The sequence below is a fragment of the Chenopodium quinoa genome, unplaced genomic scaffold (assembly GCF_001683475.1).
Source record: "Chenopodium quinoa cultivar QQ74 unplaced genomic scaffold, ASM168347v1, whole genome shotgun sequence".
Lineage (NCBI taxonomy): Eukaryota > Viridiplantae > Streptophyta > Magnoliopsida > Caryophyllales > Amaranthaceae > Chenopodium > Chenopodium quinoa.
Window position 1 is genome coordinate 6,507,807 of NW_018743331.1, and position 13,593 is coordinate 6,521,399.

Below are 13,593 nucleotides of genomic sequence, written 5' to 3' on the forward strand. Positions count from 1 at the left end.
CACCCTACCCCTTCTACCACTCTAAACCCCTCCCTACCGTTGAAGACCGAAGCCCTTACTGCCGGCGACCCTCATCGGCAGGCGTGCCGACGGCCTTGCCCCTTCCTCATTCCTTCTCCGTCATCTTTCCACCACCATTAAAACCCACGTTCAAGCTCAAAGGCAAGAACACGACATGCTCATTTCTTCACCATTTTCTACAAAATTACTATCAAAATGCTCACAATCAAGAATGCAACAACATGGGACAAACAATTTCATCAAACAAGCATCACACGAGAAAGCCCCAAATCGATTTTTCAAAGGGGGTTTTCGAATTTTTCACAAATTTGCATGAAATTCGACAATGAAGCAAGGATTACACATGGAAATACTTACATTGCAATGAGAAGAAGAAATTACACACAAATTGCAAAGAAAACCAGTAGAATTCGAGCCAAAAAACGAGCACCCACGAATCGAAAAGGGGTTTCGGGTTGTGTGGGTGGGTGGCCGAAAACGAAAAGGGGAGGGGAAGGGTGTTTTGGGCGGGGTGGCCGGAAATTGAAAAGGGGAGGGGAATGGGGTATTGGGTGGGGTTGCCGGAGTCGAAAAGGGGAGGGGAATGGGTGGGAGGCTGTCGGACTTTCGCTCTCCTCTTCGCTGTGCTTCTCCCTTCCCTTCCCCTTCCCGGCGGCAGGGGGGCTGGCCAAGGCTGGCTCCATGGCGGGTGACTTTTTTTTTTTATTATTGTTATTTTAAGATTTTTTTTTAAAATTGAACCAATCATATCATGACATGTGTCATGATTAAACCCTAATGACTAAACGGAGTTAATTTTTTTAAAACTCGATGGTATTTGGTGAATTTTGAAAACCTTGATGGCATTTGGTGAATTATTAAAGTGCTCAATGTCATTTGGTGAAATAGCCGAATAATTAGTTATTAAAGAGTATATTCATAATGTTCAGATTAATACTGAACAAATTTGTGAATAATTAGCTATTGAAGAGTATATTCATAATGTTCAAATTAATACTAATTTTGCTTTAGTATTATAAAATATAGAAGAAAATAGTAAAATTACCTTTCTGTAAAGGTTATTATTAAAATTCTTGTTTGCACCTTGGATTTTTTGTTGAATATCCATGGTTTAGTAGTTTTTGATACCACAAATTTGAGATCTTAAATTTTTTGAAGATTGATAATGGTGTTTTTGAGAGAAAATAGAAAGAGAAAATGACTACATTTGGTTTTTGAAAAATGAAAAAGCACAAATCAATAATGAGAGTGAGGAACATCAACGGTTATTTGATGCACCCTGGTACTAGGTGCACAACGTCTATAATATGAACATTTAATAAAAAAAATATGAACACATTACAAAAAATGAACATTTAGTAAAAAAAAAAAAATGAACACGCGCGTTACCAAAAATGAATATTTAGTAAAAAAAAATTATGAACATGCCACATAAAATAATGGACATTAAGTAATAAAATATGAACATGTAATTTTAGCAATAAAAAACGAACGATTAGTAAACTAAAAATGAATATGATCATGCCATATAAAATGAACATTTAGTAAAAAAAATAATGAACAATTAGTAATAAAGTAATGAGCACGTAAAGACAATGAACATTACATATTATAATTATAAAAATGAACATAAACATCCAATTTTATAAGTTCATATTTATAAAGAAATGTTCAATTTATATGCACTTAATGTTCAGTTTATATTACAAAAGTATTGAATTATATCGAGTCAGACTAAATTCTTTCAAAAAATTGAAGTTCATTATAAAATAGTGTTGTGTTCATATTTAAAATTTCAATCTTTATTTTCAAATAATATATGTTCAAATCCGAGTAGTGTCATGTTCATATTTATTGATGCTCATTGTAAAATAGTGTAATGATTATATTTAAAAATTTCAAGGTTTATTTTCAAAATTATATGTTCAAATTCTAATAGTGTCATATTCATATTTTATATATTCATCTTCAGAAACTATAGTTTAAAATTTATTATATATGATTGTTAACGAAAAATAGATCATATTAATTCATTATAAATTCTTTTATGTTCATTATAATGTGCTAAATGTTCATTTGAAAAATACTAATTGTTCATTTTATATATCAAATTCCAATTGAGGTTCATAAGTCCTTAACCCAAATTAACTTATGTTTATATATTAAACTAACTCAAATGTTCATAAAAAAGATATACATGTTCAGATATCTAACGTAATATGTTCATAATTACAAAAATTAAAAATGTTTTAAAAATACATAAATCGAAAACAAAATAAATTTTCGTATGCAAATAATCACATGTTCAGATATATAAATTATAAAGTACAAAATGCCAAAATTTTAAAAATGATTAAAAATACATAGATCTAAAACAAAAATAAAAGTTCATAAGAAATGTATCACATGTTTAGAATTATAATTAAGATATTCAAAATTCCAAAAATATATATCGGTAAAAATATATATTTATAGGAAACGTATCATACGTTCATATTTTTAACTTAAAATGTTCAAAATACCAAAATGTAACCAAATATAGATTTGTTCATAATAAAATACACAAATATCACACAAACTCAAGCATTGATTAAATCTAACTAGATCAAAACATCATAAATAATTTTGACTTAGCTACACCAACTATATGAAGAGGTCAAAGATGAATTTGGCATAACAATTAACAAAGATATTCTAAAACTCATCCTCTAACCTAGCGATGGCGATTTAAACAACGGAATCTCATCATCATAAAATGATCTTCTCCACCGTCTTAACCACCTTCTCGCCGAAATTGCCATTTTCGGCTTCACTTCGTTGTAGAGACTAGCTCCATTAACAAAGCTTTAATTCTTTAAATCGAAGGTTGGACAAAAAGAAATTTGAATTTGATTTCTAGAAATTATGGAAAGAGAAAGAAGAGAACAAGATGAGGAAAGTTTTTAGTAGTGTGAGGAGAAGAGAGAATTGAGGTACTTTTTCGATGTTTAGAGAGCCACAAGGGCGAGTGATGAGATTCGATCCCTAGATTACCTAAAATCGGGAGGAGAGCTCTGATTATCTGAGTTATCCCTCACTTTCAGAATGGAGGTATAAATGTGTAAAAAATCTAGAAAGTAAATAATCAGGTTGGAGGAGAAGGAAAAACCCCAACTTATTATAATACGATGTAATTTTGGAGTGGTGGACCACCTAGAAATAGGTGAAGCAGGGTTCATCTAAAAATTTGCGGTCCAAAATGGCGTGTATTTGGCTTTTCCAACGAGCTTGGGAAGCAATACAATGCCCCAATGGTCAAGTGGTCCTAAACCCATAACTAAGATATTTATAACTACTATAAATAGTGCTTAGGGGCAATTCCCAAGGACCAAGGTATGTTCAATTTTTCTATTTGTTCGTACTTATTGAGAAAGATTACAAGCGTTTTTCTTTCTCAAGAACTCGTAACTAACTTCGAGTACTCTTAGACACCCCTCGAGCTTAGTTAACTATATTAGGTGATCATGATTCAAGCCTAAGATGTTCCTGACTAGTCAAGAAATAAACTCTTGATTTGGTGATTATACCTGAAACAACACTCATATGGACACAGATGAGCGAAGAATGGGACCAAAGAATTTTTTATCATCCAAGTATTTGGTCCATTATAAGTAATAAAGCTATAAATGTAGATCCGGGAATACTTCATCTAGCCTTTCATGATTCACAATTGAAACAGTGGAGAGATTTTATTCTTACAACAATGCATCCTTCATGTTTCATGATAAGTATTCTTCTGAACTGATGGTATCTATAACTATCTTGGATGGGTGGGTGGTCAAGCATCGTGATCACAATGTTGCTGAAATCCATTACTTAGTATTTTAGTAATGTAATGTTGTCTTGAATCTCAAGCTACTTGGGAGCATACTTTAGATTTTGAGAATAGGTTTCCTAGTTTTGAGATTCAAACTTGAGGTCAAGCCTTTCTGATTGCTACAGAAAACAACTATTAGCTTGATTATAGAGAATGTGTAAGTTTTTGAGTAGTTTCGGTAGGAAGTTAAGTCAAAATTAAAGTCAACTGTTCATTGTAAGCAGATTTTTCTCATCACCAAAATATGATGCAATAATATGTGCAAACAATTACTTGCAGTTAAGAAAACTCAAGTGCCAATCGAGGAACTAGAGGTATCATTTAAGTACAACATAATCAGCCCTCTCAACAAAACAAAAAAAAGGTTAATTTACTTTACAACAATTACATCCCCTGCATCTTCACGGTCATAGCGCATTGGTAGAGTTAAAGGAAGAAAAGGCGACTAACGCCAGCAACTCATGAGTGTCTAGAGCAGCTAACCCCAACCAATTGGACTCGTACAACAATTACATCCCCAACAAACCACAAAGGCTTGGACACTGAATGTTATAACATTACAATTGACCACTAATCGTCTAACCCACTTCTCTGATGCAGCATTGACAGTTATAAAAACCTCAGAGCAGAGCTAAGATGAGCCGAGGAAAAAAATGCTTCTATAGGCGGAAGCTGAATAAGCTCTCATGAAATTTTTTTCATTCCTTAACGTGTCATTCAGGTGGGAAATGCTGATCCACTCTGTAGCATGTCTTTTAAGTCAGAGCCATTCAGGTGTATGGGACTATCATTTGAAGATGCATACTGTAAATTATGGTTTACAACACTCTCTTTGAACTCTGGTGAGTTGCAAACAACGGTTGGTACATAGCTCAATAAAGATGATGGGGAGTTTGCTAAGTACATCAGTAAAGTATTTTTTAACAAGAGCTTTATATCGGATGAATGTATTTTTGGCGTCGGATTTATTTATAAGATGATATAACCAAATGTATTTGGTATAGTGATCCACAAAAATTATGTAATATTTGAAACCATCATAAGAGTAAACTGGTGAAGTCCATAGGTCAGTATAAACATATTCGAGAGGAGCAGAAGAAGTAATGGAAGATATAGAGAATAGAAGACGATGACTTTTATTACAAGCACAAGAATTACTTTCTAGAGTAGAGATACTGGATATATTTAGTTTATTTTTAGAGATAATTTGCCTAAAGGCATATTGGGATGGATGTCCTAATCAGTGATGCCAATCGAGAGAACTAGTAGTTGTGCTTGTGTAGACCTTAGGAGAAGTTGTTTGGACTTCATAGATGCCAGACTTAATTTGCCCCTGGAAGAGAGATGCCCCCATTGTCAGATCCTTCACAAGAAAAGAAGTGGATGAGAAAGTGATAGAAATATTATTATCTTGACATAATTGAGATATGGAAATAATATTTTTGGATATAGAAGGAACAACAAGAACATTGTTAAGTTTTAGGGAATTTGAGAAGATTATAGAACCAAAGTGAGTAATTTTTAAGCCTTTACCGTCACCAACAACTAGTTCTTAACTCCCATCATACAAAGTGTGCATAGAGAGATTATTCAAGTCTGCTGTTACATGGTGGGATTCACCGCTATCAAGAATCCAGGTGGAAGAGTATGATGTAGCAAGATTGGCCGTGTTGGCTTGTGGCATAGGAGTTGGACGGTTGTTGTGTGGTGGTGGTGTAGCATTAGGAAACTGTTGTTTAAAAAAATTGCAATGAGCAACAACATGACCCTGTTCACGGCACCATTGGCATTTGCCGAGAAAAGGTCTTGATTGCTTAATATGGTTGTTGGGAGTTGGAAGAATACCTGTAGTATTGGTACGATTGTTGTTTTTACCATAGGTACGGAAGTGAGCCTTGTTGACGCTGCAAAGGCAGTGGCAGGAAGTGAGGGATCAGTATAGCTTTGCTGCAAGGAGAGGTCCTTGTTGATAAGTTTCTCGTGTAGTTTCTCAAATGAGATGGGTGTATCCCTGGCATCACCGATTCGATGACTGAGTTGTAGGAGTCATCAAGGACAAAGAGGACTCGATCAATTAAATCCTCGAGATAGAGAATAATGGAACACCCAACCGGTAGCACAACACACATCAGTAGGTCTTTGTGTTCATCGTCTGACCCAACCCAGAAAGAGGGACCGGCCGAAGCCAAGAAGAGGTTTGATCTCCCTGCTGCGATTTCCACAATGCAGATTGTCGAGGAGACAAAGAAAAGGCGGATTCTGCAGAAGCGGTAACCTTTGTGAAATATATATTTGCCAATTTCTTCATGAGTTTAGGGGCAGCGACCTCACTAGGATTACTCAAAATGTCATTGATATTACGACATTATTATTTACTACTAGTTTAGGGGCAGCGACCTCACTAGGATTACTCAAAATGTCATTGATATGTCATTGATATTACGACATTACTACTACTGCTACTGCTGCTTTTGCTGCTGCTGCTGCTGCTGCTACTGCTACTGCTATACATTGTATGCACACTTGTCCGGAAGGACAAGTGGGAGATTGAAAGGAATGGTGTCCTTCCAGCAAGTGTATTCTTCCGATAGAGGGTTCAGAATTATTACAGAGCTAATTCTTCAGTAAGATCAAGTGATCGGAATGCCTAGGTGGAGGCCGCTTCCGATTAGTAATATCAAGGTAGAATTAATGTTACAGCTTAATCTTAACCGAACCCTTCGGGTCGAACCCAATCGAATCACCGATCCGAGACGACGAATTAATCCGAAAGGATTTAATGAGTCAGCAGAGTTTTACGAATACAGACGTCGGAAATCGAGCCTAAGGTGCGAGATCGAGCGTCGCAAAATCACAATCAACAAATATGAGCGTAGCCGTAGCTAGACTAGGCTAGCTCATCGCAACCCTAGGCGCACCATGGTGTGCTAGGCCCTGTCGCAGCCTAGGCATGCCCTGGCAGCCCATCGCAAGCTAGCAGCATGCTAGCCTGGGTGCGCATGGCAGCTATCGCAAGCCCCACAAGCACCAGGCAGCCCATCGCAAGCTAGCTACATGCTAGCGTGGGTGCCTGGATGCACAGGGCACCTATCGCAAGCAATAGGCGCACCAGGCGCACCATCGCAAGCCCTGGTGCTGCGTGCGTGCGTGCCTGGCATGGCAGCACCATCGCAGGCACCAAGTGCTAGCATGGATGCCTGCCTGGCATTGGTGCACCATGTGCGTGCTGGCTTGTGTGCTAGCCTTCGCGTGGCAGCACCAAGCATCGCACCACATGCGAGGGCCTGGGCGCCAATGTAGTGCTAGGCCACGCACAGCAGCCCAGCATCACCACGCACCAAGGCTGCTGTGTGATGCGTGGGTGTGCGTGTGGTGCGAGGCATGGTGCGTAGCTAGTGCGCATGGTGCGTAGCTAGTGCATGTGCGAGAGATGCTGCGAAGGTGTGTGCGTGGTGTGCGAGGCAAAGGGGAGCCAGCATGCGTGGCTCGCTAGCAGCACGCATGCTGGGTGTGTATGCATGTGCGTGCGATAGGGAGTGTTAGGCAGCCAACAGCGCCCAGCGCCCAGCGCTTAGCAAGCCACAGCATGTGCATCACCTAGCATAGCAGCATGCAGTGCGCATGGCTAGCTGGGCTGATGCTTGCTGCCATGTGGCTGGCTGGCTGGGCCAGCTGGTAGTGCTAGCTGGCGTGCCTAGCTGGCTGCCAGCTCAGCAGCTCTCCTAGGCTGGTTTTGGTGAGGGGTGGGGACCAAGGCTTGGGCAAAGCCTTGGGGAGCAAGGCATTGGTCCCCCCTCCTCTCCATGGTCCTCACCTAATACTCTCTCTCTCTTTGACACTTGTCGAATTGTGATTGCATTTATTTATTGATTTATTTTAGAAATAAATTAATTGGCAAATAAAACATTCTCCCACATTGGTTGGAGAATGAAAATCAAGGGATCACTTCCCTATAAATACCAAGCTTGGTATTGGGAATTAAAACAACCTTGAGTGGAATTAAAAAGGCAACTCTAAGAAAGAGTAAACCTTTGATTCGTAAAACTCATAGTTATTTTGTCCGGGTCTCGACTAACCTTCGAGACTTAGGACGGTCGGGTCGGGTCGGGTCGAGGGTACGATCCGTCGGAGATCTCGTGTTTTCGGGATTTTGAAGTAATATCTCTTTGGGAGCGAAGTACGCGACAAAGGTATAATTCTCGTGCTTAATCTTGTTTGATTAATTATTTATGCTTGTTAGTTGCTTTAATTAAGGGGCGGGTCTTGGTGGGTTTCCTTCCGCGTAGAGTCGGGTCACTACGAAACCCAACAGCGGTATCGGAGCCACGCTCCTTTTAATTTTTGCAATTATTGTTTAATTAAGGTGTTTTAAAAGAATTTATTTTCTGGTTCATGTTCATCTAATTAGATTAGATGCTCGTTTTAATTATTTTTTAAAACTCGTATTTTTCTATCGATTTGGCTGTCGAACCCAAATTTTGGCTCCAAAATAGTGATTTTTGGGTAGAATCGATATTCTGGAACTGTTTCAACCCTTTAAGGATTGTCCAGAAGCCAAATTTGAACTAGAAACCCATTTTTTCTGGGGTTTTTCGTTTTTCAACGAAAATTTTAATTCTTTTTAAGCCTTGATTAATGCAAGCATTACAAGGTTAGATTAAATGCACATTTGCATCACTAATCTACTGGTTTTAAAATATCTTTGAGCATAATACTGGAGTTTTTTTATTAGTGCTTAAGTTGGTATACCAATTTTTCACATAAACTTGTTTTTCACAAATTTTGCAAATAAATTGCAATAAAGTGTGAAAACTTGTTGTGATTTTGTATTTTAAGTTCCCAAGTAATGTTAAAGTTCTAATCTTTAAATGTTTAAATGATTAGAACCCTAACCCTAAATTCCATATTGAACAAAGATTGGATTTTTTCAATTTTGTTGATTAAAATCCATTAAGTTCAATTACTTGTGAGTAAAATTCGATTAATCTTCATTTTGGAAGATGTAATCTTGGTATTTTACACAAGTATGCAAGTTGGAAAATTTTTATCATTGGATGGTTAATTTATTTTTTCAACTCCCATTTGTCAAATCCATTATTAATTTGCATATTGGCAAGATTAATTTTGGACATAGCTCATTTTATTTTAAGCATAAAGTTTGACCTAATTTTGTTCAAAATTGAAATTTTGGATAATTTAGGCTTGTGCACCAAAAAAATAAATTTTGTTTAAGTTGGACTTAATTTTATTTCATTTTATTTTCCCTCAAATTAATTCTAAAATGTAATTTGGAATTAATTATTGTCACACACAAACCGGAATTAAATTCCGAGAATTGGCACGTAAATCGATGCACATGCAAGCGTCACCTAGGCTAGCCGGGCTGCCTGGCAGCCCACATGTGGCTGCCTATGGTGCACGCAAGGGCGTTGCACCAATATGCGTGGCTGTGTGGTAGGGAAGGGCTGGAGCAGCAGTGTGGGGGCTGTGGCTGGGCAGGGGCTGCTGTGGATGCAGGCTAGTAGCAGTGGGCGCCAGCCCAGCACGCAAGCAGCTCGCAAGCACCAGCATGCTAGCAGGCAGCTGGGCTAGCAGCGCTGCTTGCTGGGCACAGCAGCCTCACCCACGCACCATGGTGCCATGCCATGGGCTGCCTAGCAGCCATGGTGCGCACCCACCAAGGGTTTTGTTGGGTGATTTTGCTTAATCTTGAGCTATGATTTTGCGAATTTTTTGTTGTTTTAATAATTTTAAATAATTATTTTAACGAGGCTAAAAACCTCGATTTACGATTTTGCAAAATTTTGACAAAGTATGGGTTATGCCGACTTAATTAATCAGATTAATTAAGTACGGATGCGGAATTTAGTGGGAGTTTAATTAAGTGCGTAAGCATTTTGCGTTTAGAAATAATGGATTAAACAACTTTGACTAGTTTTAATTAGACGCGTTAATTGGATTAACCACCTAAGTTAGTTACTAGTTTTGCGTGTTTAATTATGTATTTCGTAAAAATTGCATGGGCCATTCACAAATAGTGAATGGGTGAATGAAAGATTGTTTTCAAAACAGGTTATTGAAAATGGCAACTAGTGGGGCCCGACTAGGATAGAAAATACGGACTGCGTTCCGTTATGTATTTTTGTAAATCTAAATACGGTCTGCGAACCGTTAAGTATTTTTGTACTATTAGATTAATCTTAGTCGGTCTAGCTAGCTTTAGTTTATTTTGGCCAAGATGTCTCAAGACGGCGTTTCGATGAAGACGAGCCAAGATGAAGACCCATGGAAATTGAAGATTTCAAGGGGTCATGCTAGTTGCCAAATGCATCATTTTATGCCTTATATATATATATATATATATGTATATATATATATATATATTATTACTATATATGATTGCTAGATGCATGTCTAGGATTTCAAATGTTGCGGTGATTTGTTAAGTTCACTTAAATCAACCGACATAGAAACCCCAGGTCCCTTGGAATATTGAGCTAAAATTTGCCGTTCCAAGAACAACACTTACCGAACTAATGCGCGTACGTGATGGATTATGCCAAAGCGAGGCATCACTACTTCCCTAGGAACGTAAGGTATACTAGGTATACAAGTTGTCTTGGTTAAGCTCAACGATATCAGTAAGGAGTCCTTAGATGTCGTGGAAAAAGAGATAAAATGTCAAGGATGCATTAGATGCGACATTTTATCAAACCGAGAGTAGCTTGGAGCTATTAGCAATTGGATTGCTTACCTTAAGATATTTAATTATTAAGACAAGTCAAAGCCTGCTGAACCATTTCTTGATCTTTGGGATCTCGGAATCTTTTTATTCTCGCCCGTAAGGGACAATTTTAATAATGCGTGGATAAAATGCTCAATAAGATTGAATATATGCATGAACGCTTTAAATTTCGACTTATTGATTTATGAATGGTTTTTCATTTCAAATTCTTTCAATTGTAGAATCATGTCTGCAAGTAACTCAAACAATAACCATGTGTGCCTAGAACTCCTCGAAAAGTTAGCTATCAAGCTTAACTTGACAAACCTTGATGAATGGGAAGAGGAACTCAGGAAAACTCTCCGGAGTTGTTCCAAGGAGTATGTTCTGGATACTTCCCTCCCAACCCTCTTCGCCAAGAAAGACTTGAGTGACGAAACTTATTATGCATGGTCCAACGATTGCAAAATAGTGTCACAACTCATGGCTAACTCCATCCCGGAAGAATGAAAAGCAAAACTTCCATTCTCTTTTCCGGACTTATTCCTTGGAGGACTAAGGGATGTTGTCGGTGTGAGATTCTCCAAGACTCTCAACGACAACAATGATGGACTCTTGTTTGAGGTGACTAGGTCACTCACGAACATGAATGTCAAGTCATCAGATCAAGGTTGTCTTGCTAAAGAGAGGTACCATCTTTGGTCTACGGTCTGCAACACCAAGTTGAGACCGGGTATGCCCCTCCGACCCCATGTGGAAAGAATGACTAGGCTCTTCAAGCACATGAAACTCCTCGGAATTCCATTAGAGGATGGAATGGCTGGTCATATTATGCTCACTTCACTCCACTCAGGATATGATGCACTAAGGCATATATTTCTGAAAGGAAGGAGACACATTCTTTGAAGAGTGTGGTGGAGCTACTTCACCGAGCCAATTCATTTGGGGCAACCAAAATACCATCAAGGAGAAGGGAGTTCAAGAAGGTCAAGGAGAAGATCCGTTGCTTCTATTGTGGAGGGCAAGGCCACTACAAAAGAGAATGCAAGCTCTTCAAGGAAGAAGAGGAGATGAATGGAGCATCTCCCTCAGGTATCTTCCTAAACACTTGTGAATTAAGCTTATCATAGGTATTAGATACCAAGTATGACTCACTTTATGTTGCCTTTTCAAGGACCAAGTGAGAAGCTTATCAAGTGTTGGTGCATGGACAAGAAGACGACGAAGATGGTTTTTCGATCGTGCTTGCATGCACTATTTTGTCTATGACATGTAAATCAAACTAGTATCAGTTTCATCATGCTTTTGAACATACAATGATCTATGGTGTTGGACACCTAAGTATTTTGAATGTTAGACTTTGACAATAGTTGTTTTAAATTGTCTTACAAATTTGTGTTCAAATTAAAATTGCATGTTTTTACATATGATTAGACAAAAGTAGATACCACTGCTTAAACTAAGACCACTAAGAATTCAACTTCGTTAATAAACATTAATAGATATGGCTATATCTAATTAATGTCGAATAAATCTGAATCCTTGAGAAATTCAAAGAATTTCAGAAAGAAGTTGAAAATCAACTTGGCAAAAAAATTAAAGCACTTCGATCGGATCGAGGTGGCGAATATTTGAGCCATGAATTCGACGATCACTTGAAAGAAAATGGTATTCTTTTAGAGTTGACACCTCCCGGAACTCCTCAATGGAACGGAGTGTCCGAACGGAGGAATCGAACCTTGTTAGACATGGTTCGATCAATGATGAGTCTTAGTGAACTTCCTATCTCTTTCTGGGGACATGCGTTACAAACCGTGGCACTAACACTGAACCGCGCTCCGTCAAAAGCTGTTGAAGAGACTCCATATGAATTATGGACGAAGAAACCTCCTAGGTTGTCTTTTCTCAAGATTTGGGGATGCGAAGCATATGTCAAGCGATTAATTTCGGACAAACTTCACCCCAAATTGGATAAGTGTTTCTTTGTGGGATATCCAAAAGAAACCAAAGGGTATTACTTCTACAATAAATCCGAGAACAAAGTGTTTGTTGCTCGTGATGGTGTCTTTTTGGAGAAGGATCACCTTTCCAAAATGACAAGTGGGAGGAAAATCGAACTCGACGAAGTTCGAGAGGACGAGCAACAATTTCAATCTGATAAAACTAACAATCTAAGTGCTTTGGAAGCAGCTGAGAAGATTGGTCAAAATCAAACAGACAATGTAAATGCTCAACCTATTACCCTTCGTAGGTCGCAAAGGCAAAGATCTCAACCAGACAGATACCTTGGTATTGTCTTAACCGATGATCAAGACATCCTAGTTATGGATGGAGATGAGCCAGCGACTTACAAGCAAGCTATGACGAGCCCCAACTCTGCAAAATGGCAAGAGGCCATGAAATCCGAGATGGACTCCATGTCTGAAAATCAAGTCTGGGACTTGGTGAATTTGCCCGAGGGTTATACACCCATTGGTTGCAAATGGATCTTCAAATTGAAGACAGACAAGGATGGAAATGTATCAATATATAAAGCTAGAATGGTGGAAAAAGGTTATAAAAAAGTCCACGGGATTGACTATGATGAAACTTTTTCACCAGTTGCAATGCTAAAATCCGTCCGGATTATCCTAGCGATTGCTGCATATTACGATTATGAAATATGGCAAATGGATGTCAAAACCGCCTTCCTAAATGGAATTTTGGAAGAAACTGTGTATATGACACAGCCGGAAGGTTTTGTCGATCCAGGCAACGCTAGAAAGGTTTGCAAGTTGAAGAAGTCCATTTATGGACTAAAGCAAGCCAGCAGAAGTTGGAATCTGCGATTTGATGAATCCATTATCAAGTTTGGTTTTATCAAGAATCCAGATGAATCTTGTGTATACAAGAAGGTCAGTGGGAGTGACATCACATTCTTAGTCCTATATGTCGATGACATACTACTCATTGGAAACAACACAAAATTACTTGAGTCCGTAAAGGGCTGGTT